This window comes from Macaca mulatta, chromosome 12, assembly GCF_049350105.2.
Source record: "Macaca mulatta isolate MMU2019108-1 chromosome 12, T2T-MMU8v2.0, whole genome shotgun sequence".
In the NCBI taxonomy this organism is placed as follows: domain Eukaryota; kingdom Metazoa; phylum Chordata; class Mammalia; order Primates; family Cercopithecidae; genus Macaca; species Macaca mulatta.
The window spans coordinates 85,783,991-85,811,406 of record NC_133417.1 but is presented as its reverse complement, the minus strand read 5'-3'; the positions used below and the strand labels follow the sequence as shown (position 1 = coordinate 85,811,406).

Below are 27,416 nucleotides of genomic sequence, written 5' to 3'. Positions count from 1 at the left end.
TGCTTTATATTTCCTGGCAGCTGATTAGATTGTGCCCACCAGATTAAGGGTGGGTCTGCCTTCCCCAGCCCATTGACTGAAATGTTAATCTCCTTTTCAACACCCTCACAGACACACCCAGGATCCATACTTTGCATGCTTCAATCCAGTCAAGTTGACACTCCGTATTAGCCATCAAATAGATGATTCTTCCCTACAATAAAACATATCCTAAAATCAATAGTATTATAGCAAGACTACAGAACCCACTCATCCCCATCCTCCAATATTTAAATTTGCCATATGGATTTCTACTCTATTCCTACTTAGCTAAAGGCTGGCGAAGAAGGGAGTCTTGCCAGAAACTTGGCATCTTAAATAGGCTCTACAGTGGCAATTCCAGTAAGTACATTTTTGGCTGTTTTCCTCCTTCTGACCCTTCTTTTCCTCCAACACCACAGCCTTCTCTAACTCATTATCCTCTTCTCTTTCTTGAGCTCCTCCTCTCTCTCTGCCTGTTTGGGAGCTACCTCTCCACATCTGTTTTTATTCACTGGTTCAGTTATTTTTAAATTGTGGAGCTGTTTGTTTCTGTACATTAAGGTGTATTTTTGTGTCTCTCTCTCTAGTGATCTTGAAAATGTTCCCCTTGTATATTATGCTCATTCCTTTTCTCAGTCCCCAAATATGCCTTTATCCTCTTGTTCTGCAAAGTCTGGGCACACTAGCCAGTTCAAAGCTCACAAGCACTTTCAGAGAGTAAAGGCCAAGTGGTAGCTGGCACCTACAAGGAAAGCTGATAGGAAGTCATCTTTCATCTCTGCTTTTTCCTGCTTTACTTACCTCCTCTTGAACCCTCTTTATCTTCCATTTTCTGTCTCGGTCTTCAACTTTCTTCCATTCTGTCTCAGCCAGAAGCAAAGACACATTTCTTACCCTCGTTCTTAAATTTTAAGCCAAGTCCATTATATGCCTCAGTGATTTTTCTTGGATACTATTGGCATCTGATTTAATTGGTTTGACATGAATAAATCTTGAGATTTACCTGTAGCCTTCTTTTTCTTTGTAATTCTTTGTTTGGCTGGTACTCAAGTCTTTATCTTCTTGGCAGTAAGTTTCTGAAAGGAAATACCTGGTTATCAAGGTAATACCTAAAGACCTCCTAGAATCTATTCACAATATTAGGCAAGTAGGTTATACAGATTGATCCAGGTCTTCTTTCTTCCACTTTCCAATCAGCTTTCAGGTTCTGATAATAGAAATAGGCTAAGACAAGTTGGGTGCTGAGGGGAATAGGTGCAAAGTAATTATCATTGGTAGTCCATATATAGAAATTTTAGTATGTGTTTATAAATATCCATTTCTCTTTTTTAGATAATTTGGCTTTGTATCTCGAAAGTCCAGTTAAAAGAAATGTGGGCCTTTCCATTTATTTTTGGACATTCATATATTTCAGTGCTAGTGTAAAATTTAATTTGTATTCATTGGCTTTTCTTCTCTTATTCTTGGCACCAAATTTAACATAAATATCTCAATACCAATATGCTAATAGTAAATGAGTTATTTCATTTTCATTACCCAAACCTTCCATTTTCTTTTGAAAGTTTGACTCCCCATCAATAGTTTTTCTTTTTCTTTTGATTATTTCTAAGATCTATGATCACAGCCTCCACTATATACTAAAATAGTGAGGCTGGGCACAGTGACTCATGCCTGTAATCCCAGCACTTTGGGAGACCAAGGCGGGTGGATCATGAGGTCAGGAGTTCAAGAAAAGCCTGGCCAAAATGGTGAAACCCTGTCTCTACTAAAAATACAAAAATAAAAATAGCCGGGTGTGGTGGCATGGGCCTGTAATCCCAGTTACTCGGAAGACTGAGGCAGAGAATTGCTTAAACCTGGGAGGCAGAGGTTGCAGTAAGCCAAGATCGCGCCACTGCACTCGAGCCTGGGCGACAGAGAGAGACTCCGTCTCAAAAAAAAAATAGTAAAAATATAATAATAATAATGAAGAAATTCTGCAGCATAAAAGGTTTAAGGACACCTCTGCCCTTATTCTAATTTATCTGAAAATAAATGATAGTTTGACATTTAATTGGTCACTCTTTCCTCCAGTTAATTTTAAAATTGTCTGTGTATTAAGATGGGGTCACCTTGCCATTATCTATTTGGCTAGGGCTCAAGTCTGTCTATTTTTTGCTCTTTAGGGACCTGGGTCCCTGTTCTGTATGGGTTTGCCTCCTGCAGAATTACTTTTCCTGAACTTTGATGCTATAGCATTAGTCAGCTTAGAGAGATGTTATAAGAAAAGGCCTAGGAGACATAACCTCTGGAGATGTTATTGTTATTGATGCTGTTCACTACATCAGAGAGGGCCCACTTTATGACCATGCCCAGGAGAGATGTCTCATAGATCTCAGCACCAGAAATAACCACACCTACTGAACATATGGACACTGTATATCGTAAACTGATCATGTTTTTTTCCTTTGAGCTAAATTTGTAGCCATTTTCTGGCAAGCACACTGAGCCATATGCATTCTAACCTTACTTTAGGTTCCATCTTATTTTTTCTATATTCATTTTTTCCTTGATCTCAGTTTTCTTGATTAATGTTTTGTATGTTATGATGTAGCTATTTATAGTAAGACATTGCACTTCTGTTTGGGTGGGAGAGGTACTATCAATAAACAAAACAAGCCAGTAAAATCACATTGCCTGTTACTTGCACATGTAAGGACAACCGTATAGGTTGCATAGGTATACAACCTATAGGTATACTTTTAGGCAGATATATCAATTTGAGAAAAGCTAAGCTGAAATATAGAAAATTATGAACACTGAGGAATCACCAGGTTTATGTTTGTATTTTAAGCCTTGTTAATTTTAACGATAATTTTATTAGAGATAAAATTAATATGTTTGAAAGAGAAACATAAAGTTACATATCTAAATATGTGAAAGAAGGCAACCTCCATACATTATGTTAAAAATATTTTTGTTAATCATAATGTTATAATTTTATAGGTAATACTGAAATTGTCCCAACGAAATTATTACTTGTGATTTTCAGCACTTGTCTTAGCTAGTTCTTAAATTATTATTATTCAATTATTCTAATAAGTTACTCACCTAGAGTTATTTTAAATTTATTATTTAGAAATGCCGTATAATATATTTATGATGTTTAAAAACTATTTACATGTCATTCATTCTCATACTATTTAACATCATGTATGTACTCTCTAACTACTATTGCATGCTACAGACATTTTGAAATTCTTCCAGATATCCTTGTGGTCCTCTGCATTGCTTCAGGCTGTGGAATATTTACAGCCATATGTACACTATTAGGAATCTTCTGCTTCTAAATCTGAAACTTAAAATATTGGCACCACCACAGCTAAAGTACTGTTTAATAGAAAGGCTGGATATAGAAAAGAAATATATCTGATAGACTTATAAATGGAATACTGTAAATGATATACAATATTTTCATGCCACATGGCTGGAGATGCCAAGGGAGCTGGCCACTTCCAATGAGTTATAGTTAATAAGTTTCATCAATGAAAGCAAATATGGCCAAGTAATTTGCTATTTGGAAACAATCTTCCTTCAGTTAACTACTGATTATCACCATATTGTTGTTTTGATCATAGACAACATGCTCTATTTATGTAGGCTACAATTTTTTAAAAAGTTTCATAGACCTATAAACGAGCAGTTAACAATTAAAAATTATTTTTTTAAGATGGGAATACTTATGACAATGACAAAATGCTTGAAGTGCTTCCTCATATGATTTCATTCATTTATAAGAATATTATTATTTCAAATTTACATGTGAGAAACTAATAAAGAATTCATCCAAGGTCAAATAACCAGTAAGTCTGGTAGCAGGGATGTGTACCAAAGCCCTCTGACTTCAGCTTCCATTCTGTTTCCAGTATTCTGCCCTAAAGCTCAATTATATGTTAACTATAATATCCAGCATTGCTCAAGAGCATCATTAACTGTTGTTAAATAAAGTTTAATGGAAACTATAAGTATTAATATGTAATTCGGACTCTTTCATAACTGTAGTAATTAATATAAAGTGTAATATTTTTAAAATTTTAGATTTGTGTCAAATCCTCTTTATAGAACACATTTGTCATTCTTTCAGCCTGAGCAATATGAAAAGTTCCCTGCTGCTATTTATCTTAGTTCACTCCATATAGAATTACCTCTTTCAGAAGCAGTTCATCGCAAATTAATGTCTGAAATTTGGAGCATGTTTTTCTTGCTCTTATTAATACCACTAAAAAAGTAAAAAGATCATTTGAGATAATTGGTGATGTCCAAAGAATAAAACATTGATTTCTTTGTAAACACAGCTAGTTGAAAATTACCTATTATGTTATTTTTAAAATTATGTTATTTTTAAACTGCCTGAGTAAAGGATATTGCTTCATTAATTAACATTTAGGAGGTTCGGGTGGCTCAGTAACTGGCCTTAACATAACCTCACTAATAGAATAACATAAAAGTTTGGGTTTACTCCTCCTTTACAGGGCTCAACAATAGTGTCAAATTTCAGACACAGAACTAATGTCACGTTCCTTAGTGAAATATGGCATGCCTCAGTCCAGAATACACTTAGAATTATCTAGAATAATTATGATCATCCAGGGTCAATGAAGTGAGCATCCATGGAGGTAAAGCTGGATGTTGAACATTTTTAAAGCTCCCCACTTTGTTCTAATCTGTAGTCAGGGTTTGAAAACCATGAAATCTAGTGGGAACTCATATTGGAATGAATGGATTGTTTTTTCTGCCACAAAAAAACTCAGTGTATAATATTTTTCTTCAATCAGTAGCCAAACATCTTTTGTACTGCATGTTGCTTTCTTTGAACAGGTAGTTATACAAACCTCTTGTTGCTCCCCAGGAATGTCCCCAAAGTGAATCTTTTTTTAAACAAAAAATTTTTATTTTAAAATAATTGTAGATTCACAGGAAGTTGCAAAAGTAGCACAGAGAAAACCCACGTACTCTTCTCTCAGTTTCCACCAATGGGTGCATCTTATATAATTGTAATACAACATCAAAGACAGAAAACAGACAATGAGTATATATGATTCCATGTTATTTTATCATATATGTAGATTCATCAGTCTCTATCATCAGGGCAATCAAGATATAGAACTATTCCTTTACCACAAAGATCTCCCTCAAACGACACCTTTATAGCTGCACTCAATTTCCTCGCCTATACCATCCCTAACTCATGGGAAACACCATTTTTTTCCTGTCTCTGTAATTTTATCATTTCAAGAATGTTATACAAATGAGCTCACATATAAATGTGTCATTTGATAATTTTTTTTCGCTTATTGTAATGTCTTTGAAATCCATCCAAATCATGATGTGTATTAATAGTTTATTCCTTTTTATTGCTGTATTCCAGGTTTTGGCTATAACAACAACAACAAAAAACTGCTATGATAATGTTTCATTTCTCTGGGATAAATGCCCTAGAGTACAATTTCTGGGTTGTATGGTAAGCATATGTTTAATTACTTTAAGAAACAGTCAAACTGTTTTCCACAGTGGCTTAACTATTTTATGTTCCCACTGGCAATGTATAAGACATCAAGTTTCTCTGTATCCTTGCTAGCATCTGGTTTTGTCACTTTTTTTTTTTTTTATGTCAGCATGCTGAAAGGTATGTAGTGATGTCTCATCATGGTCTTCATTTGCATTTCCCTAATAGCTAGTGACGTTGAACATTTTTTCATCTGCTTACATGTCTGAAATGTCTCTTCTTGGGTTTTTTGGAGGTGAGGAAGGCCCATTTTCTAATTGGGTTATTTGTTTTTACTGTTCAATTTTAAGAAATATCAGTGAGATTTGCAAATATTTTCTCCCACTCTATAGCTTATCTTTTCATTCTCTTAAACTGGATCTTTCACAGAGCAAAAGTAGATCCAATTTATTGATTTTTTACTTGTATGGATTGTGCTTTTGGTATCACATATACATTTTCTTCACCAAGCCATAGGTCCTGAAAATTTTCCCCAGTGTTATTTTGTAAGTTTTGTAGTTTACATTTTATATTAAATATACTATTTATTTTGAGTTAATTTTTGTTAAACTTTTGAGGTCTAATTTTTGTTTGTTTGTTTGTTTAGTTGTTTTTTTTTTGTTTTGTTTTGTTTGCCTATAGGTATCCAACTGCTCCAGCAACATTTATTGAAAAGATTCTTCCTCCATTGAATTGCTTTTGCACTTTGGTCAAAACTCAGTTCCCCATTAGGTATCTGTTGATACCACCCTGGCTGGGAGGGGAGGGATGTCTTCTTACAGCTTCCCACATGGCCTCTACTAGCACTTTCGGGGTTGAGCTTGTTACTACTGAGCCACATTAAAGTACTGACTCTCCATTAGACCTCCTCTGACACTGCCTCAGTGAGAGGAGTGTGGGTGCCTTGGTGCTTCTGGGTGGGATGGAAATCCAAATCCCTATCCCTCTTCCCATGGACTCCCCTGACACCCTGAAGGGGATCCTCTTTACCACCTGATAGGGATGATGGTCTCAGCTTTCCACTCTGTCTTCTCTGACACCACTCTGGAGGTAGGTAGGACTTGCAGCACCTCCTGACAGCCTGGAAAGAGTCCAAAGACTGGACTTTCCCCTCTGCCTTTGCTTGTAGGGGTGGGCATGCAGTATTTTACATAGTGTTTGGCTACAGTAAGGTGGTTATTGTCTAAATGTTTTCTGTCTTCCTATGCTGCTTCTTTTCTGGTCCATTGGCAAGAGAAATCAGGCTTCTCTTGGGTTTTTATTTGTGTGTGTATCTGTGTGTTTTGGTGTTTGTGTCCATTAGCATGTTAGTATTTTTGGGTTGTTGATTTCTTTAGTGCCCAGTCTAAGATGATATGGGAGGCAAGATGAAAACTCAGGAAATTCACCACTATGTAGTTCCTTGAATTCTGATTTCCTAGCTCACCTGCCTTTTTCTTTCCATGCTTTAGGGTCTTCTTACATTTGTTTTATATATAATGTCCAGAGTTTTTAGTTGTGCCCAGTGGGAGGACTGGGAAATTATGTCCACTCCATCCTCTTAGAAGCAGAGATCAAAGTGGATTTTGAATATGATACCTCATTATAATTTACATGAGACTGACCTCCAAATGTAATGAAAATTATTTATAGTTTTTGAAAGATATGGTGATTGATATGGTTAGGCTTTGTGTCTCCACCCACGACTCATCTTGAATTGTAATTCATCATGTGTCAAGGGAGAGACCAGGTGGAGAAAATTGAATCATAGCAGCGGTTTTTTTCTGTGCGATTCTCATGATAGTGAGTTCTCACTAGATCTGATGGTTTTCTAAGGGGCTCTTCCCCCTTTGCTCAGTATTTCTCCTTCCTGCCGCCTTGTGAGGAAGGTGCCTTGCTCCCCCTTTGCCTTCCATCATGATTGTAAGTTTCCTGAGGACCCCAACAGACATGCTGAACTGTGAGTCAATTAAACCTCTTTCCTTCATAAATTACCCGCTTGGGTAGTTCCTTGTAGCAGTATGAAAATAGACTAACACAGTGATATGCAGAAAATAAATTTTACTTACATATGTAATAATGACAATAGTTAATAGTTTTTTGCCACTTTCAGTATTCTACATTGTTTAAAACTCTTAATACTATGTCATAAATAATATTCTTGTTCTTTTACTAATGAATAAACCACATTTAGAGAGGTTGAGTAATTTGCCTTTCACTACCTTGTTCTTTGTAACTTTAAAACTTGTACTTTTTAACGCTAATGGTATATTATTTCAGCTCTACTAACAAATTTTCTTAGAATAATGCAGTGAAAAAATTGTATTACAAGCCAAGAGTCACTTGTTTTTGAACTAATTTAGACAACATTCATTCTCTGAATTTGAGCAAGTATTTTCAGCTGACTCTGTTTTCTAAACTGTAAGATGAGGGATTAATCTTGAAATATAATGTTTTTGGCTAATAATTTCATAAATTTCTAAAAATCCTGGGAAAATTGCGTTTGGAATTTCAAGAGAGGAGGAGAATTCTGAGTAGTCTGTGGAGCTTGATCTGTAATAGTTTAGGTAGTAGTGGCAAAGCCAAGTGGAAATGAAATAAGTAGACTGTTTTAGAACTCTCATCTTCTATCTTTAATATTTATCACCACATGTAGAGTTTAAAATACTTGTTTCTAGATATACAGGTTATGTGAGTCATGGAGTAGATCCCATGAGCCTTTGACATTCAAGGCTAAAATGACAAGATGTTAACATTGTTGTCATGGGATTTTAATGTAAGATGTGCACGTGGATGCATGTGATAGAAATCTGCTACTCCAAGCATTTAGCAGGACTATTATATATTTGTATACTTCCTTAAATGGTGAACTTCAGTGGTTAATGTCCTGGTTTAAGTTTACACATGTAACATCTCTTACAATTGCTCCATTATCTTGTGCCAATAGTTTTCTTCTTTTTTTTGCTTTGCATTTTAGCCTCTTTGTATTATTTTATGTTCCCAACTTGCTCAAATTTTCTGAAAGGATGAACATATTGCCATGTGAAAAGATAGTGGATCTATACATCTGCTGAGTGCTCTTGTTCTCACAGAGCAACTTCATATGCACGAGAAAAATAATTCAACATAAGTTCTATGCTTTTCTTTTTCCTGTAGCTCCCGTCAGCTGTTATCTTTCTTTAAAATTACAGTATATAAATGTCTTGCAATGAACGAAGTGATTTTTAACAGGTGTTTAATGCAATTTCATAAACCTTTGCAAAACATCTAAAATTTGCCTGGATGGTTGGTAGGTGCTGGAAGGGATACTAATGAAATGCCATGAAAGAGCTTCCTAGGAAGATAGGTACATCTTTACTAGTAAGTAATATGTGTTTATATGTGTGTATAATAATTGTTTTCTAAAAGTTTTTATGGTAGTATATATACAATTGTTTCACAAGCTATTTCCCTTAAAATATTAATTCTCTTAGGTAGGTGGATTAAAACTTTAACAAGTCCCTTTGCTGTAAGAATTCTCAAATTCTTCAACACACTTCTGTACATTATTATTCTTCAAGAAGAAAATTTAATTCCAAACATCATTTCCAAACATGTTGTATTAGTCTGTTTTCATGCTGCTGATAAAGATATACCAGAGACTGGTTACTTTATAATTGAAAGAGGTTTAATGGGCTAACAGTTCCATGTGGCTGAGGAGGCCTCACAATCATGGTGGAGAAGGTGAAAGGTACGTCTCACATGACGACAGACCAGAGGAGAGAATGAGAGCCAAGTGAAAGGGGTTTCCCCTCATAAAACCGTCAGATCTTGTGAGACTTATTCACTACCATGAGAATAGTATGGGGGAAACCACCCCCATGATTCAATTATCTCCCTCCAGGTCCCTCCCACAACACATGGGAATTATGGGAGCTACAATTCAAGATGATATTTGGGTGGGGACACAGCCAAACCATATCACATGTTTATCCTCTGAGCTTTTTTTTTCTTTTTTCTTCACAGTGAACATTGGTAACTAATAGTCTCTGAACTGGATTTTGGATAATGGATTACAAACAAATATAATTCAATATCCACATTCACAATACAGATTAATGTAAAGTGGAATTAGTCAAAAATATTCATAGGACGTAATGAGGTTAGCCAGGACTTCATGGAAATTCAGGTTGTTCCAGACCCATATACACTCCATTTACATGAAAAAGGAAAAGTTGGTAATCATATGGCTCTTCATTCTTTTCCCTTTTCCTCTGCTAACTGGTCCCAGTGCTGATATTCACCGGACTCTGGTTCAACTCTAGGAAGGCAATTGTCAAAGGAATTAATCAAAAGGGAAAGAAGGCAATTTGTACATAAATATTATAACAACACTATTTCAAGCAGTGAAAAAACAGTAAACAATGTAAGGCCATAAATTTGGAGACAGTTAATAAATCCACTGTAGAATTCTGAAAAGGCATTGCAGAAGAGAAATATCTCGGCAAAGTTGCTCTGAGGAATTGTATGTTAAATAATGTCAACCAAAAAACTGAATCCAAAATCATTATAACTATATAATTCAGATTTAAACTGAGAGCGCTCAAAAATATATGTTGCAAATACAGTTGGATATTTATTCTTTTTTGCGTACTTTTTTGTGGTTATTCTAAATAATACTGTAAAAAGAAAAATGTCTGGAAGTTTAACTCCCTGTCACAGGTTGGGTTTTCTGGGAGCAGATGCTTATTTAGATGGGTTTCGGAGGGTAAGATGGGAAAGGAAGGACAGGAAGCAGGACTGGGTAGAGGAAAAAGTTGAACTGGAATGCAGGCCAACAAATCTTTGACCAGTTCAACAGGAGTAATAAAGGGAACATTGTGCTTCAGAGTGATGGGGCCTTTCAACAACTGCCTTGCTTAGTCAGCAGCTGCAGGCTGCCTTGAAAAGGGTGAAATCTCTGGAGAGGTGACTCCTTACAGCTGAGGTGGAACTTGAAGTTGCTGATTGCTGGGTTGCCTCCTGATTGTCCTCCCCACGGCTGGGCAGTAAGTACCTACTTCCTTGACGGAATTCTGACAGAGCATCTCTCAGTGTACCACCCACGTTTATTATCAAGTTCTGTCAAAGTGCATTCAAATTATCTGAAAGAGAGGCTATATCCAAAAGATTTTGCCCTTCACTGTTTTGGAGACTTTCCACAGTGGTGCACTAGATCATTATTTCCTTCGCAGCAGTTTTGGTTCAAATTGTCAAGTTGTTCTGTAGTGTTCCATACTAGAGTTGCTGTAGACTACACTACATTAAGCACCAAATGCTAAGTAAATAGATGAAAATGAAGCTGATACCTAGCATTAATGGCTGGGATGTGTTCAGCACTGTTGAAATGATAACATTCACTTATATATTTCTGACATTGGGTAGAATAATTGATTAGTTTGGAGGGGTGGATAATACCAACTCATATTTTGCATCGCTTGTCTAGGCCACTCGCTGAGCACCTATCTCCTTTTCAGAAGCCAGAAAAATTTCTTTAATTCTCATTTACAAAGTTAAGTAAAAAGCCCATGATGAGAAGAATATCAATGTTTTAAATAAGGAACAATCAGTAACAGTGCTGTGCTGAGCTATATTAGCAACAGAAGTAAAAGAAAAAGATCAGTCATACCGATTTTATTTCTTATTTACATTTTGATTCTATGTTCATCATGGTTCTTTAGGGTACTCATTTTGATTTTTTAAAATATTGCACTCAAAATGTATTTATCTGGATTACTGAGTTTTTTTTTTTTTTTTTTTTTTTTTGCATCTCTTTAAATTTTGTGCCTGACATGTTTCTTTTGCCTCACTCTATTTGCAGGCCTGGTAATTAAAAGTATATACATTTCCACAACGGTTGAACTAATTTACACTCCCATCAAAGGTATACAAGTTCCTTTTTGTCCACAACCTCACCAGCATCTGTTATTTTTTGACTTTTTAATAATAGCCATTTGGGCTGGTGTGAGATGATATCTCATTGTGGTTTTGATTTGCGTTTCTCTAACAATCAGTGATGTTGAGCTTTTATTCATATGATTGTTGGCCACATGTATGTCTGATTTTGAAAAGCGTCTGTTCATGTCCTTTGTCTACTTTTCAATTGCGTTGACTTTTTTATTGTAAAATTTGTTTAAATTTTTATAGATGCTGGATATTAGATACTAGATGTCAGATGCATTTTATGCAAAAATTTTCTCCCATTCTGTAGGTTGTCTGTTTACTCTGTTGACAGTTTCCTTTATGGTGCAGAAGCTCTTTAGTTTAATTACATCCCATTTGTCACTTTTTGCTTTTGTTGCAATCACTTTTGGCATCTTTGTCATGAAATCTTTGCCTTTGCCTCTGTCCTGAATGCTATTGCCTTGGTTGTCTTCCAGGATTTTTATAGTTTTGGGTTTCACATTTAAGTCTTTAATCCATCTTGAGGTTGATTTTATATATTAGGTAAAGGAGGGGTCTAGTTTTAATCTTTTGCAATTCCATTACTGGGTATATACCCAAAGGAATGTAAATCATTCTATTATAAAGACATATGCATGTCTGTGTTCATTGCAGCACTGTTCACAATAGTAAAGACATGGAATCAACCTAAGTGTCCATCAATGATAAACTGGATAAGGAAAATGTGGTACATACACACCATGGAATAATATGTAGACATAAAAAACAGTGAGATCATGTCCTTTGCAGGGACATGGATAGAGTTGGAGGCCATTGTCCTTAGCAAACTAATACAGGAAAAGAAACCCAAATACCACATGTTCTCTCTTATAAGTGGGAGCTAAATGATGAGAACACATGGACACATACAGGGGAACAGTACACACTGGGGCCTATTGGAGGGTGGAGGATGAAAGGAGGGAGAGGATCAGGAAAAATAACTCATGGTTACTAGGCTTAATACCTGGGTGATGAAATAATCTGTACAACAAACCCCCATGACACATTTTCCTATGTAACAAACCTGCACATGTACCCCAGAACTTAAAAGTTAAAATACATACACAAACACACACATGCATGCGTGCACACACACACACACACACACGTATATATATGTGTGTATTTGTCCAAAATCTCTCATTGTTTTCTGTGGGAGGGCTGGTCTGATATGAACTACTCCTCTCTTAATTGAAATGGAACTCACAAAACTCAGAGACAATAGTTGTGTATAACAAAAATGAAGGCTTCCAAAAGGCCTTGTACAGTTTTTTTATACACAAAAGAGAAAGACCTCAGTTTCCAAGGTATCACACACTCTTTCTGTAATTATCAGGGCTCATCAATTCTGTGTTGCCAATTTAGATTATTCTTGCCTATTCAACAGATGGCAGATATATGCCATTATCTAGTCCCCTAACTTCCAAGCAGGTATTACATATTTTAAAAAATTTAAAAAAAATTATTTTAAATGTTACTATGAAGCAAGAAATACATTAGTTAATGTGTGTCTGGTATGTTTCCTTTTAATTTAACATTTGTTGTGTTGAAGAATAGAATCTTAACAATGTAAATAATGTCACCAAACACTATAATTATAATTTTCCATAACAGAATAGTGTGTGGTATATGCTATAACCCAGACAATATTCTGAATAGGTTAATTTATCTCTACATATCTTCCTCCCAGATCCACACCTTTACTGCAGTCACATATACTGTTCCCCCATCCCCCTGCCCCTCAGAGACTCTCTACCTCTGCTGTGTCAGATTCTCCTTGGCTCTTCTGTGTCAATCCTTACTGCTCCCCTTCTCCCACTTGCTTGTTCCCTCTGTTAACAACTATAGGTCCTTTTATTTCTTTTCCTTCTTTGCCCCCTACATTTCTTTTCTATTGTAGGGCAAGATCACTCTAGTTATCTAGTTTCCTTACTTCTATATCTATACCAGTACCTCCAGCACCACCACTCCGAGTTGACATAATGAAAAAGTCAAAAAGTGTGGTGGACCAATTAGAAGTCTCTTTCACAGGCAGAAAAGAGGAGAGATGGTGAATATTTGACTTAATATTTTGATCTCTTCTATCCTAGTCTTTATTTCTGGTGATTGTTATCTTGTTTTGTATAACTTGGGTCAGGTTCAAATACCCAGAGTCTGCTGAGATCTGTAGAGGTGACTGGACATTATACACAATTATACTCAAACATGAATATACAACATCTTTATGCCACATTCATAATGTATTATTTGATATGTAGATTTAAAATAGACCCCAAGTTTTAGCGACCTTTTCATAATCACTGGGCATAGTTAAATTGGACACCAAAGAAGGTAGTATGACATGTGTTAATTTCATTTTTATCATGAGATTTTACATAAATGATTACCATGTCAAGCTTCTGCCTTCCCCAAATAAAGGGCTTTAAATATTTCTAAGCAGTCCTTTGGGGCTACAATAAGGCAAGCTGTAGTAAAACTATGAATATATGCGATACTTGTCAAGTACTTCTGTCAGAAGAGGACTGGTATCCAGGGGAACATGCTTAAAACGTATGTCCACTCAACCACCATCCCAGAAATAATCACAAAATCAGGGGGAAGAGAATAATCTTATTTGTTGTATGAGTGTTTTAGGAGAAATAAAAAATAAGAAACTTTGAATTGGTTTTCGTTCTTGGCCTTTAGTTTTGATGTCAAGTCTTATATTAGTCAAGCTACAGTCAGTCTGGGGATGGGAACCACAACAGTAAGTTGAGCAGGAAAACGTAAGTATTTTAGTTATCCATTAGGTATAGGATGGTTAACTAGTAAAAGTAGGAAGAACTGTAAGGTATTTAGAGGTAGCAACTGAAAAAAAAAAAAAATGCTACTACCCCTAGTACTTAAGGAAAAGTAAAAACGGAAGGGACTTAGGAACAGAAGCAAGGATCTCTCACAAGCCTGTAAGATTCTGATGAGAGGGGCAGCTACTGCAGGAACATGCTGCCTGCCGCTGGATTGGGGAGGAAAGCCGATGGAGGCCATTCACTGTGGTGGAACTGGGAGAATTGCTGCTATTTGGGGAAGCCCTCTGGGACCCCTGGGACACTGATTTGCTCACCATGGCATGAAAAATAGAACACTGGGAAGAGAAGAAAATCCCTTCTTCCTCTTCCAGCCTTGCAGTCTCTCTCTCTAGCGCCCTCTATTGCAAGACCCTAACGCTGCTTAGGTTCTTTCTGCCAGCTGGCAAAGAGGTGTGTGGTCTGCACAGCCCAGCTCCCATATCAAAAAACAGGACCAAAAGATTGCATGTGGAGATGAGAGGTAAAACATTAATAACTAGTACTACTATTTAAAAAGTTCTGTCACTAAGCAGTTTTATCTCATTTCTAGTACTTTTAATTTGGTACATGATAGCTTGAATGATAATATCAATAAAAGTGCAAGTTTCCTAAATTTACACTGTTTTTTGTAATATGTATGATTCAAAACAGGAGTTTTTATTAGCTTTTGTTTGTTTATATACATCATAAAACAAAACAATGTGCACATAGAAAAATTATTCAGAGGTCATTACAGGCTTCCAGTGTATTTGGGAATTGTGACTATAGTTCACCCTCTACCTTCTGCTTGAATATTTCCTACAACCAGGGGTTAGTTCACTAGCTGATGAGTCACTTTCTTGTCTAGAAATTTCTAATTTTAAGAATATTTCTTCTTACCTTGTCTCCAAATCTGTTTTTTCTTAACTGCCTGCCATTGGTCCTCATTTTGTCATAAGGAATGTGCTAAAACCTTCTGTGGTAACCTTTATGACAACCCCCCAAATATTTGAAGACTCTGTATTGTCTCTGTTAACTATTCCTCATATGGTAAAGTTTCTGTACCCCCACATTATTGGAGTCATACTCCTATAACCTCACTATTCTTGTTTTTTGTTTTGTTTTGTTTTGTTTTGTTTTCTGAGACAGAGTATTGCTCTGTCACTCAGGCTGGAGTGCAGTGGCATGATCTCAGCTCACTGCAACGTCTGCCTCCCAGGTTCGAGTGATTCTTCTACCTCAGCCTCCTGAGTAGCTGGGACTACGGATGTGTGCCACCATGCCTGGCTAACTTTTTTTTTTTTTGTATTTTTAGTAGAGACGGGGTTTCACCATGTTAGACAGGATGGTCTCAATCTCCTGACCTTTAACATCTCTTTTAAAATGCAGGTCTCAGAAATTAACTTGATGAGTTAGACATAATAGAAATGAGGGAAAGTACAGTGGATATATTACTTTTAGGATCAGATATTATAGTTCCATGAATGATGCCTTAAGAATTGACTGGCTTTTTCAACAATTGCATCACAGTTTTACTTTTCTTATCACTATCCCACTCCCCCACCTTAGAGTCATTTTATAAACCTCGAGTTCTTTTTTTTTAAAGGACCAATGTTCACTGAATTGTTTTTAATCTAGAAAAATATACCAGATCTTGTACCAAAAATATCGTAAGTAATAAATTATTTCTCACTTTCCCTCAGACAACCCTCCTAACTGGAATGGCAGGAATAGTTGGTGGAAGCGCTCCTTGACTCTTCCAAGTCTCCTTGTAACCTTTTAACATTTACCTTAAAACCTGGGAAAGCAGTGTTTCCCTCTGACTAGAAAGCCGAAAGTGAGAGTTGGATATTAGGCGAAAATTACTTTTAATTCCCCCACATCCTCAAGGAAGGTTCATGACATATTCATTTCCTTCATATTACCTAATATAATGTGAAACATACTAGGACAAAATTAATTCTTTACAAAGCAGCATTTTGTAATGAGTGCTGCTTCCTTCATTTTGCTTCCTCTGGACTGCACAATGTTGATTGTAGTTGGAATCTATCTCTTATGACACTTGAAAGAGTTTTTTAAGCTCAGTGGTTTTCAAGGCAAGAAAATGACTTATTTGGAACAAACTCACACTCAAAATGTATTTTATTTTCTGTAAAATTATTATATAGGTAAATGAAATATTCATTTTACTACACAAAAATTTCAACGTACATACATCCAACAATGTATGTGCTGCATATTCTTTACTTGGAATGTTCTTTCCTCAGATAGCTGCTTGACTAATTCTCTTACTTCCTTCCAGTGAAGGAAGAGTTCACTCTTTCAATGAGGCCTGGCTTGAACAACCATTTGCTATTGCAAACTGTCTCTTCTACCTTCTCCCAGCCTCATCTTCCCCTTCCTACTCAACTTTTTCTTTTTTTCCAGAGCACTAAGTATTTTCTAACACACTGTGTCATTTACTTATTCATTATGTTTAACACAATGGGAATCTGTTTTCCCCGTACCCTCCCACCCACTCCCACCCCTGAGGGTAGGTATCTTTGTTTCCTTGTTTGCTTTGTGCAGATGTAACACAATAGATATTTGTTGAATTAATGGCATTAGCTTTCAGTTCCTTCTTACAAATGGGTGATAATTATTACTGACAAGAATATATTCTTTGTTCCGGGTATGTCAAACTTTTTTTCTTCTCAATTGTCCAAGTTCTTCAGTTTCTTCTCTGTGCATTTCATAGTATTTTTGCTCTTACAGGCTGCCCTGCTTCATGTTTCATTGTTTCAGCTCATTCTCCAGCTCTGTACACTAAAAGTTTGACCTTTAACAGATTTAACCTGAAACTTTGCTTGCCTTTGAAATGTTCTGTAAAATACAGGTGTCTGGCTCCCATCACTCTGCAGCTCCTTTTAACTGAGTCACTTCCATCCCCAGTCTTCTCTACTCATCTCTAGAGAGGGTTACACTTTATAATCGTCCTTTTTGGCAAGAAAAGTAACTTTCTGGCTGGAAGCTGCAATACAACTCATTTTTAAAAAGTGTTCAGTACTATGTTACTTCCAGTATAACACCATCAGACATCCCTTTTGTAGAAGCAATAACTCAGGAACATTCCTGCTTAACCATTTCCTGTCTCACTTCTGACCAATACTTAACCATGCTACTTATTCCATGAGTCACATGGCTGACACCACCATCGTTCAGTTCTCAACCTAAATGCTAATTCTCTAGGGAATCTTTCTTGGACCATTTATGATGGGTAATTACCCTTTACAGAAATACACTGTACCCTGGTTATTTTCTTCACATTTCATGTATATATATTTGTTTATTATCTGTCTCTACTACACTGTAACCTCCAACATATCTGTTTTATATAGCAGAGAGCAGTCATTCAATAAATAAACAGATCTGAGGGCAAACTGGCATGTTGTCAACTTGTGATATTGGAAGTTTACATAAATTTAATAAAATCTTTAAAAAATAAAATACTGCATCACAACTTTTACCAGAAGGCACACATTTTATAATTTATATTTGTACAAAGTAATAATAATGAACTATGATAAGTCTCAATATGTCTTACCTCCTTTATTCTCAATTATTTGAATTCAGCATTGCCTTTTTTTTTTTTCCAATTTACAGAAGAGAGAACTGAAGTTTGGTGGTTAAATAACGTACCCAAAGTTATGCAGCTAGGAAGCAGCAGCCTTCTGAAAGAACAATTGATCTTAACTACTTTGCCCTACTCCTCCAGCAGACTATTCAAATGATTAACTTCCTGGTACTATTGCTTATGAAAGTAAAATATTTTAATGCATGCAATGAAAAAACAGCATTAAATAAATTAGGAGAAATAGTTGCTGTTTTACTTTTTAAAAAATTGTCTAAGTATAAAGGTTATAGCTCTCCAAATGAGCAGGCAGTAAATTGATTTTTCTTGTAATTTGAAAATAGTAGCCATGTTTCCCTCTCAATGTTTGAGTTGGGGTTGGGATGGGTGGAACAATGCGGAATCATCTCTGTAGGTTTATATTGATTGCCTTCTCCAACACTGTGCATCTACCACTTTGTACTCCTGTCAAGCCAAGGTTACAGAATGTCTATTCTATAGTCCAAATACCATGCAGAAAACACCCATAAATAGTCTGTTTTCATGGGACTAATTCATTTTTATAGCAGTTCCCCTGAGGCGCTAAACAGAGAACCAACGCTGAGGATGGGATTTCCAAGGTAATTACATCTGACAGATAGCCAAAAATGTGAGACAGACATTGAAAAATTATAATAAGTTGAAATCCAGAGCTAATACTCCATCAATTCCTACTGTGATTAGTTTAGTTTGACACTTTTCGAAGCACAAATCTAAGCTATTGAAGTGATTTGTGCTTCATTTCAGTTTGCAAATGCTCCTTTTTCCTTAGAAAGTTTCCAATCTTTGACTTGATTGACAGCCAGTTGATTTTTATGTAAGAGAAAAAAGGAGACAATGAGATAAATTAGTTATATGCTTTTCTCCTTTTTTTTTTTTTGAAAGGACAAACACTATAATTTAACTAGGTTCTGATCTAACAATACATTTTGGTCCAGTAATCAAATTTTGATCAAATGGATTTTTTAATATGTGTTAGCAAACATGACTATAGTAGTTAACGAGTTATCAAAAGGCCAAATAAAATTAACCATCACTTTGGCTAATATCACGGTCTAAATAATTTTAGAATTGTTGTGCTTCTGCATAGGGAGCCTTTGGGAAAGCCATCACCGAAAGGCTAAATAGTAAAACCTTGGGCACCTGAGCTTGGATGGGGATCCAAAGGGGAATATGTAAGGGTCTAAACAGGAAGATTTCAAAGTCAAAAGCTTATATATAATAAGGGAGACTTTAAAACATGTTATATCAAACCTGGAAGCTATTCTGTTCTTATCTTGCCAGAAGCTACAGTGTGATATAAAACTCCTCCAGCTGCTATATTCAACCTTACAAAAATATCTATACAAAATTGTAAACATAGCAGGGTCATCCCCAGGAAGTTGGCAACTGCAGTAGCCATTTTACTCAGTTATCATCCATGTAGGTCAAGGCTTAAAAATGGAATGAATGAAGGGAGCGTACCTTTTTTCAAAGAGGATAGAGCTTTGCTTATGCAAACAACTTCCAACAAATTACCACAATTTTGTTGTTCTTAGAAATGTAATTGATAAATAATCTGTACTAAAAGAGTAGACATGAAGCAGATAAAGAAAGACAGTCAGACAATTTCTTCCTTTATTATCAGAAGCCCTGATAACAAAGAGTTGATCATACTGAAGCAGACAGGAATGGGATCCATCGGGCAATGAAAGCAGATGTCAGCATGAGCTTATCACAGATCTAAGCATTTCCCAGGTGGCTAAGGATTTCACTGTATCATGTTGAGAAGGGATGGATCAATCAATTAATACTAGGACAATACTGTTTAGTTTTTGAAACTTATTGCATTATGTTTACCCCTTAAGTAAGCAGTATATAGTTCTCAATGCATGGTGTTTGGTTTATTCATTCTCAGTTAACCTTTTTAGTGTCTTTATAGAGGTCAAACTCAAAGTTTGAGAGCTCTAAATTATCTGTAACAATATACAAAGGAATTAAAATGTCGCCATATTAACAATGTTTAGAAAAGCCTAAGTGTTTTTAACAATACTAGGTATTGTTAAAGAAAAATATTTGAACTGGATGAAACTCCAAATGGCACTAAAAGTGAACGAAGCAGGTAAGTTGAGCGTGGAAATAAAGTCTTGTCTTAGTGTGTTGCAAGTTATACAAGTGACTACTGTGCTTTGTGATGCAATGCCAGTTCAAGTAGGAGGAAGCAGCTGCTCAGCCAAATGTAAACTAAGCGGCCAGTTGTTCAAGGGGGTGGCTGCTAGACCACCTGCCTCTTACTAGGTAACAAAACACAAGACTCCTCTTGATATAACTGAGAGTATAGTACTCAACTGGTATCAAAATGGATATGCATTTTCCTCCTTGATATGAGGGTAATTTTGTAAACAATTGCATGCAATTACACACATATTTTTAAAGCATCTTTTTAGAGGAAGACACTGCTTTACAGCATGATATTTGTAGAAGTATTTGAACCATACATGATCAGGTACACAAAGTGTATATGATAAAACAAAGAGAAACAGTTGTGTACTGTTTATGTACTGAAATATCAAAGTATGAGACACATGTAACCTGTCTCAGGGTAAGAGCAGTTTCTTACAATTTGAGCTTGTCTAACCTAAAGGCCTTGCATTTGGACAATTAGATCAAAAGAGAATTCTTCCAATGAGAGCTCAGCAATTCTTCTATGGCAGATAGTGTTTTATTTACTAGAGCTGTCAGAATTCAAATACTAAACTTTGGAAATAGTTGATGTGACACTTTATAACAGATAAAGCAACTGGAAATGCATTACTGATGATTCGTGACCAAAATGAAATAACCATGATAAACCCATCAAAAACCTGTCTTGAAATGGGAGAAAATGTGACGGGCCAAAATATTGGAATCAGATTAAGCAAAAGGCAAAGCTATGATTTTGGAAGAAGGAAACTTGACTTACATGGACTATTGTTAACTCTAGAGATGCTCTGAAGTCAGGCATGTTGAATGTTTTGGACCATTAAACATAAAATACATCTTACACATGTTTATTTTAAATATCTAATTGTTTGACTTTACATACTCAGGACATGGTGTTACAGTTTATTGAATAAAGATTTTTAAAAGCCCTTTGATTCTAAGATAATTCAAAACATATTTTGCTTTCTATTTATAACATTTTGGAAATAGCATTTTGCTAAAAATTGGATTTATAATGCTTAAAGGAGTTCTAAAGTTTGAAGAATGAATTTCCTAGTTGAATATTTATGAAAAGTCCTTGATATTTTGAACTAGTGTGCATATACATTTTCTTATTGTTCGGTTATACCTATAAAGATACAGCATTGGGGAAAAAAAGAAGACCGAAAGGAACATGACAATTCACTTTTTTTTTTTTTTTTTTTTTTGAGATGGAGTCTCGCTGTCTCCCAGGCTGGAGTGCAGTGGCGCTATCTCGGCTCACTGCAAGCTCCGCCTCCCGGGTTCAGACCACTCTCCTGCGTCAGCCTCCCAAGTAACTGGGACTACAGGCGCCCACCACCATGCCCGGCTAATTTTTTGTATTTTTTAGTAGAGACGGGGTTTCACCATGTTAGCCAGGATGGTCTTGATCTCCTGACCTCGTGGTCCGCCCACTTCGGCCTCCCAAAGTGCTGGGATTACAGGCGTGAGCCACCGCGCCCGGCCGCCAATTCACAGATTTTGAATTAGCTGATTTTATTGTTGAACAAAGCAAATACCCCGAACGCATGCAGGTAGCCAGCAAGTGGCTACAAACATATAGTGGGTTTTTATATGGAATTAAAGCTATAGTTGTTATAATTCTACTTTTAACAGTCAGTAGATACTGAATTTGCATCAGTAGTTACATGGAGCTTACTCTCACATTCTGTTCTTTCATAATTCTCTATCAGGCTTACTCTGAGATTTTGTTCTTTTCAATTTTTTATCAGTACCTCTGAAGGCTGCCCCTGACAGTGTATCCAGTACACATAAGTAGTCACCTCCTTCAACATTCTTTCATTCTTTAGTGAGGTTAGAGTAAGTTCAGTTTTCCTACCACAGGCAATCACCAATATTTTGACTACCTGCTCAAATATCTGAATCCAGTAGATTTATTCTTGCATCCTTCCTTGCATCCTATATAATGCCAGCCACATATTAGACTCTCACTAACTACATGCTAAAACACAACAAATGTCTCTCATAAACAATGGGCTCAGCTTGGTAGAGTCAAGAACTTCCCTCTCTCTTTTTTAAATTTTTCTTTTAGATTTAGGAGTCCGTGTGAACTTTTGTTACATAAACTCATGTCACAGGGGTTTGTTGTACATATTATTACGTCACCCAGGTATTAAGCTCAGTAATCAGTAGTTATCTTTCCTGCTCCTCTCCCTCCTCCCACCCTCCCACTTCAAGCAGACCCCAGGGTCTGTTGTTTTCTTCTTTGTGTTCATAAGTTCTTATCATTTAGCTCCCACTTATAAGTGAGAACATACAGCATTTGCTTTTCTATTCCTGCGTTAAGAACTTCCCTCTGTTTCAGCTGATTTTAGAGTTTCTCCTCTTTTATTCTTTTCCATTTAAATGTTGCAGAGCACACGATGTAAGCTGGCTTGATGACACTGTTTTCTCTTCTCACTTCTTAGCTCACCCAGGTGATGGTAGTTACTAGAAGAACTTACAGTTGCTTCTTGGGTGAAGCAGGAAAGTTAGGAGAAGGAGGGGTGGAAACCTTTGCACTGCTGATGGCTTACAACCCTCTTTTCTCTCCTTTATTTCCCCTATTTTGTCACATTCTTACTTCCAGGGCTTTGGAGGAGGAGCTCCAATAGATATCCATCAGGAAAAGTGGAATTTCCCACTCCTGTGGCAAATGGCTATTGTAAAAAAGACATGCCCACCCATACATTCAAGGGTAGAACTCTGAATGCATTTTCTAATAAAAATTTTATTCCATTTTATGATTAGCTTACAAAGGTACTGTTTCCAGTATGCTTTTAGTAGCACTACGGAGAAAATGAACAATTGTAGTCCATCTTTGGAAGTTATCTACCATCTCAAAAAGTGTTTTTAATTTGTATTTTTTTAAATATCAAAAAGCTTTTAAATTTCCCAAAATTGACAAATAAAACTCTGCAATTTGATCTGTGAATAGGAGAAGGATTTTAGTAAATATTCCTGCCTACCATCCAAATCCCCCCATCAGAACCTAGGGACTCATTTTCAGCAGCTAGCACTGTTGGCTGATAGCTCAGAGTGGAATTCTTCTCCAAGAATTTCTTTCTTTCAGAGGAAGCTGCCATAAAGTTATGTCCAATGCTACACTTCCTCTTTGGCATCAGTCTTCATCCAGTGACTGGTCAATGGAGTTAAAGCCCTGGCCCTTTGTTTTATCTGGGGCATGTCTGGAGGGCTAGCTCAGTACCAAGAGTCCTTGCAAGTTATTTGCTACAATTGCTTCTTAGTTTTTTTCCTTTGTCTGGTCTTGATTCCTTCACTCACTTGTGAGTGTTGTTCCCATAAACTCTCCCTCCCAGCTCTTTCACACAATTTTCACCTCAAAGGGAACCAACCTAAAACAGAAAAGTAATGTATTACTTGGATCAACTTAAAGCTAGTTTAAGTAATCACTCAAGATTTCTAATATATCTCCTTCATATTTATTATGATAATTATATTAGCATATACAATTTTAATTTTTATTTTAAAATATGTACATGTGGTTTTAAAAGTCAAATAGTATTGCATTATTTACAAGGAAATAGTAGTGCCTTGTCCCATGACTCTCAAAGCCCTTTATCCTGCAATTTCATGAATTTTTAAATTGTAGTCATTACTTACTGACTTTCAATTATAACAAATTAAGATTTACATCTCTTCTACTCACTCCTCCATATTGCCCACTACCATTTCCCAACTAACCAATTTGAAAAACAAAGTCATTTGTTTATATAAGCTTTAGTATATGCCATTTCATAATAATCTTTGCTGCTGAGCCACAGAGCATATTTTGGTTACATTTCTTCTCCCTTTTTACAACTATTTTTCTTGAGATACATTATTTCCTTTTACTTTTAAAATTTAGTTGGTTTATCACTTTTGTTCCTATTTCTAATTCATCCCAAAACTTTATGTAAAATGCCTCTTGGTATGGTAAGACATATCCCATTATCTTTCGGCGATAATTTTCTCCCCCATAGGAACATTTGACATCTGTCTTGGTGCCCCCTGTCTTTCTTTGTTCTAAACTGCTTGTTCTCTATACCTGGGGCACAACTGTCATCTTGGGACTTCTCTTCTCCATTGCCCTGAAACTTGCTGTTCTCTAGTGTTAATTCTGCGTATCTTGGATTGCATGCCTTCCTTTTTCTTGGCTTTTACCCTTTGCTTTGCTGGAGTGTGTTCTGCAGTACTTTGTGAGAATAGGTGCATCTCTGAAATCAATCGTTGAGTCAATGAATGTCTGAACTTTTTATCCCACTTTCACCTTTGCTTGACAGTTCTGTTGAGTATACACTATAGGTTGTGGATAACTATCTTTTTAAGAGAGGCTTATTTCTATTTTATATTTAAGCAAATTATGTAGTGTACATTGCTGATCTGAAGAAAATACACAAAAGTCTTTGTACTTCTACTGTTTAAAAAATTATTTTTAATTTTCAGTAATTGTGCATATTCATGGGGTATATAGTGATGTTTTGAAACATGTAATGTCTGGTGGTCAAATCGGGGTAATTAACATATACATCATGTTGGAGGTGATTTTTTTTCTCAGAATTTCAAAGACATTGCTCCAATTATTGTCTTGAGAATTATGTCATTCTAATTTTTTATTATTTATATGTGACCTTTTAAAATGTTTGCTTTTTCTCTGTCATATAGTTTCTTCTTATGATCTCTTTTATTCCTGGTGTTTTACAATTTAATATTAAAGATCTTGTTTTGGTCAGTTTTAATTAATTGAATTGAAAACTCTTTGAGCTCTTTCAATCTGGAAACTCATGTACTTCAGTTCTGGGGAAATTTCTGATATTCTTTCATTGTTAAGCTCCTTTTCCTTTATTTCTGTTCTTTTATTAATTGTGTTCTTTTGTTCTGGAATTCCTATTAGACATCTTGTCTCTTCTGAAATGGTTCTTTTGTTTAAACATATTTCTTGTAGTATTTTCTTTGTCTTTGTGACCTTTGTTTTTTGATTGTTTTACTTTATGGGTAATTTATTCAACTTAATCTTCCAAGGTTGAGAAATACTATTATCTTATTTTTAATTTTCTGGGGGCCTTTTTTTGTTTTCTGAACACTACTCCACCTGTTTTAAAAATAGCATTCTAGGTCAGGTGCAGTGGCTCATGCCTATAATCTCAACACTTTGGGAGGCTGAGTTGGGCGGGTCACCTGAGGTCAGTAGTTTGAGACCAACCTGGCAAACATGGTGAAACCCCGTCTCTACTAAAAATAAAAAATTAGCCAGGCTTGGTGGTGGGTGACTGCAATCCCAATTAGTTGGGAGGCTGAGGCAGGATAATCACTTGAACCTGGGAGGTGGGGGTTGCAGTGAGCCGAGATCGTACCACTGACTCCATCTCAAAAAAAAAAAAAAAAAAAAAAAAAGCATTCTATTCTTGTTTTATAAATACTGTGTCTCTGAAGAGATTTTTTATAGTTGCTTCAAATTTTCTTCATGTGCCCACATGGTTCGTTTTCATTTGCTTATTTCCTTGTTTTAGTTTTGTCTTCGAAGTGAAATTCTCTCTACTTGTATCTGGTGATTTTTGGCCATCCATTCATATTTAAAAGTGCAACACTAAAAGATTAATTGAAATTTTTGTGTTCACTGGTGGAATTTTCCAACTGTTGGGACTCACTGTGAGGGACTGGATGAGAAAAAACCATTTCTTTGGCAACCTCACCTTTCTCATATACTTTCCAGATTTTTCAGAGAAGAGAAGCTTCCCATCTGATGGAATACAAAACCACAAGCGTTCTGGCGGCTAAAGTGAAAGGAGCTAAGTATTTTACATTGAGCATACAGGATTTCATCCATTACCTTCATTATTTTTGTTGTCTCCCAGCAGAGCCTCTCGTGTTTACCATCTCCAGAAATTAAACCACTTGGCTAGAGTAGAGAGGTCTAATTATTTTTTATATAGATTTTAAATAAATCTAATTGCCTTCAGCTTCACCTTACATGCCTGATATCAGAGATAGCTAGTGCCTTACCCAGGCTCTTTGTGGAATTCCAAGGTACCAATTGGTTTATCTTTTCATCACTCCCTTTCGCTTACCCCCAGCATCTGCCTCTCCTCTCTACCTAAGCACTCAACAGAGGGGAGAAGGTTGAAACCTAAGCTAATGGCCAGTTATCCATCTATTTTCCATTTTTCTCAATTTTGTTGACTTTTTCTATCTGTTGTATATTCTCTCCTATTCTGTTTATCTTGGTGAATTTGTGTATTTTTATTGTCATTTTAGTGGCCTTTCAAGAGGGAGCAGAGATACACTATTGTGTTCAATCTGTCATGGCTAACTGGAAGTTTTTAATTATTTGTTTAGTTCTGTCTTCCCTGCTCCACATTTATCTGGTTGAATTGAATGTCTGGGAATAGAGAAATGACTAACACATAAAAGGAGCTTAATAAATCTTCACTAAATAAATGGGGAGTTGCAAATTTATTTTAGTGTATAAATGCATATAACTTAACTAAAACTTACCTCAAATTATAAACTACTTGTCAAACTCTTTAAAAACTCCCCCGTGGCATTATCAGTAATGCCACGATGCCAAGAGGGAATTTTTAAAGAGTTTGACAAGGGTGGGCTGCTGTAGAAGAGTAGAACTCTGGGCAGGTGATGGTATTAGAGTTCTGGGCATGTGATGGTATGATTAGCTAATACTAACTCTGTGAGGGTCCATTCTAAAAATGAATATTGAATTTTTATCATATTAGAGCGAAGCAAACATTTTATCTCTTTTCCTCAACTTTAACAACAATTTACACCTAAAACAGAATTCACAGATATTGCTAATGCCCTGGTAGATGCTTAAGCAATTATTTGAACTGTATATGATATATTCAAGAAGATTATTGATTAAAGAAAGCATTTTATTTGAAAGTTTTACTTTCATAATGACATTTCTCTTCAATTTCATCAATTTTCAGTAGAGTATTTTCATATCATTCTGTTCCCATGGTTGGAAAATTACCATTGTGATTGTTTTCTTCAGTAATTAGCAATTTTAAGACTGTGCAACAGAATCTGAATATGGTCTTGCATGATAAATTGAGAATAACATTTTAAAAGTCGTAAGTTGTGCTACTTTTTTGTAATATTATATGCAGTCTGTTTTTAGGGGGTGGGTTTTGAAGTGACATATATAGATAATTCATCAGGGTAAAATTCAGTTACTTGATAGTTTTCATATGTTGTGTATATTGTCAAAAATCTAAAATTGCATTGCTACAAATTAGCCTGCCACATGCCGTACTCTGCC

The 27,416-nt window shown here is 35.9% G+C and overlaps 1 long non-coding RNA gene across 1 annotated transcript in view; it reads right to left on the bottom strand.

Moving 5' to 3' along the window:
• Nucleotides 1-9,173: 9,173 nt before the first annotated feature.
• Nucleotides 9,174-27,416, bottom strand: part of LOC144333572 (uncharacterized) — a 178,831-nt gene continuing 160,588 nt past the window's right edge. The window contains exons 4-5 of the long non-coding RNA XR_013402329.1: nucleotides 25,971-26,039; nucleotides 9,174-9,824 (exon numbers count right to left, since the gene is read on the bottom strand). This is a non-coding gene — a long non-coding RNA (uncharacterized LOC144333572). The remainder of the gene's footprint in view (nucleotides 9,825-25,970; nucleotides 26,040-27,416) is intronic.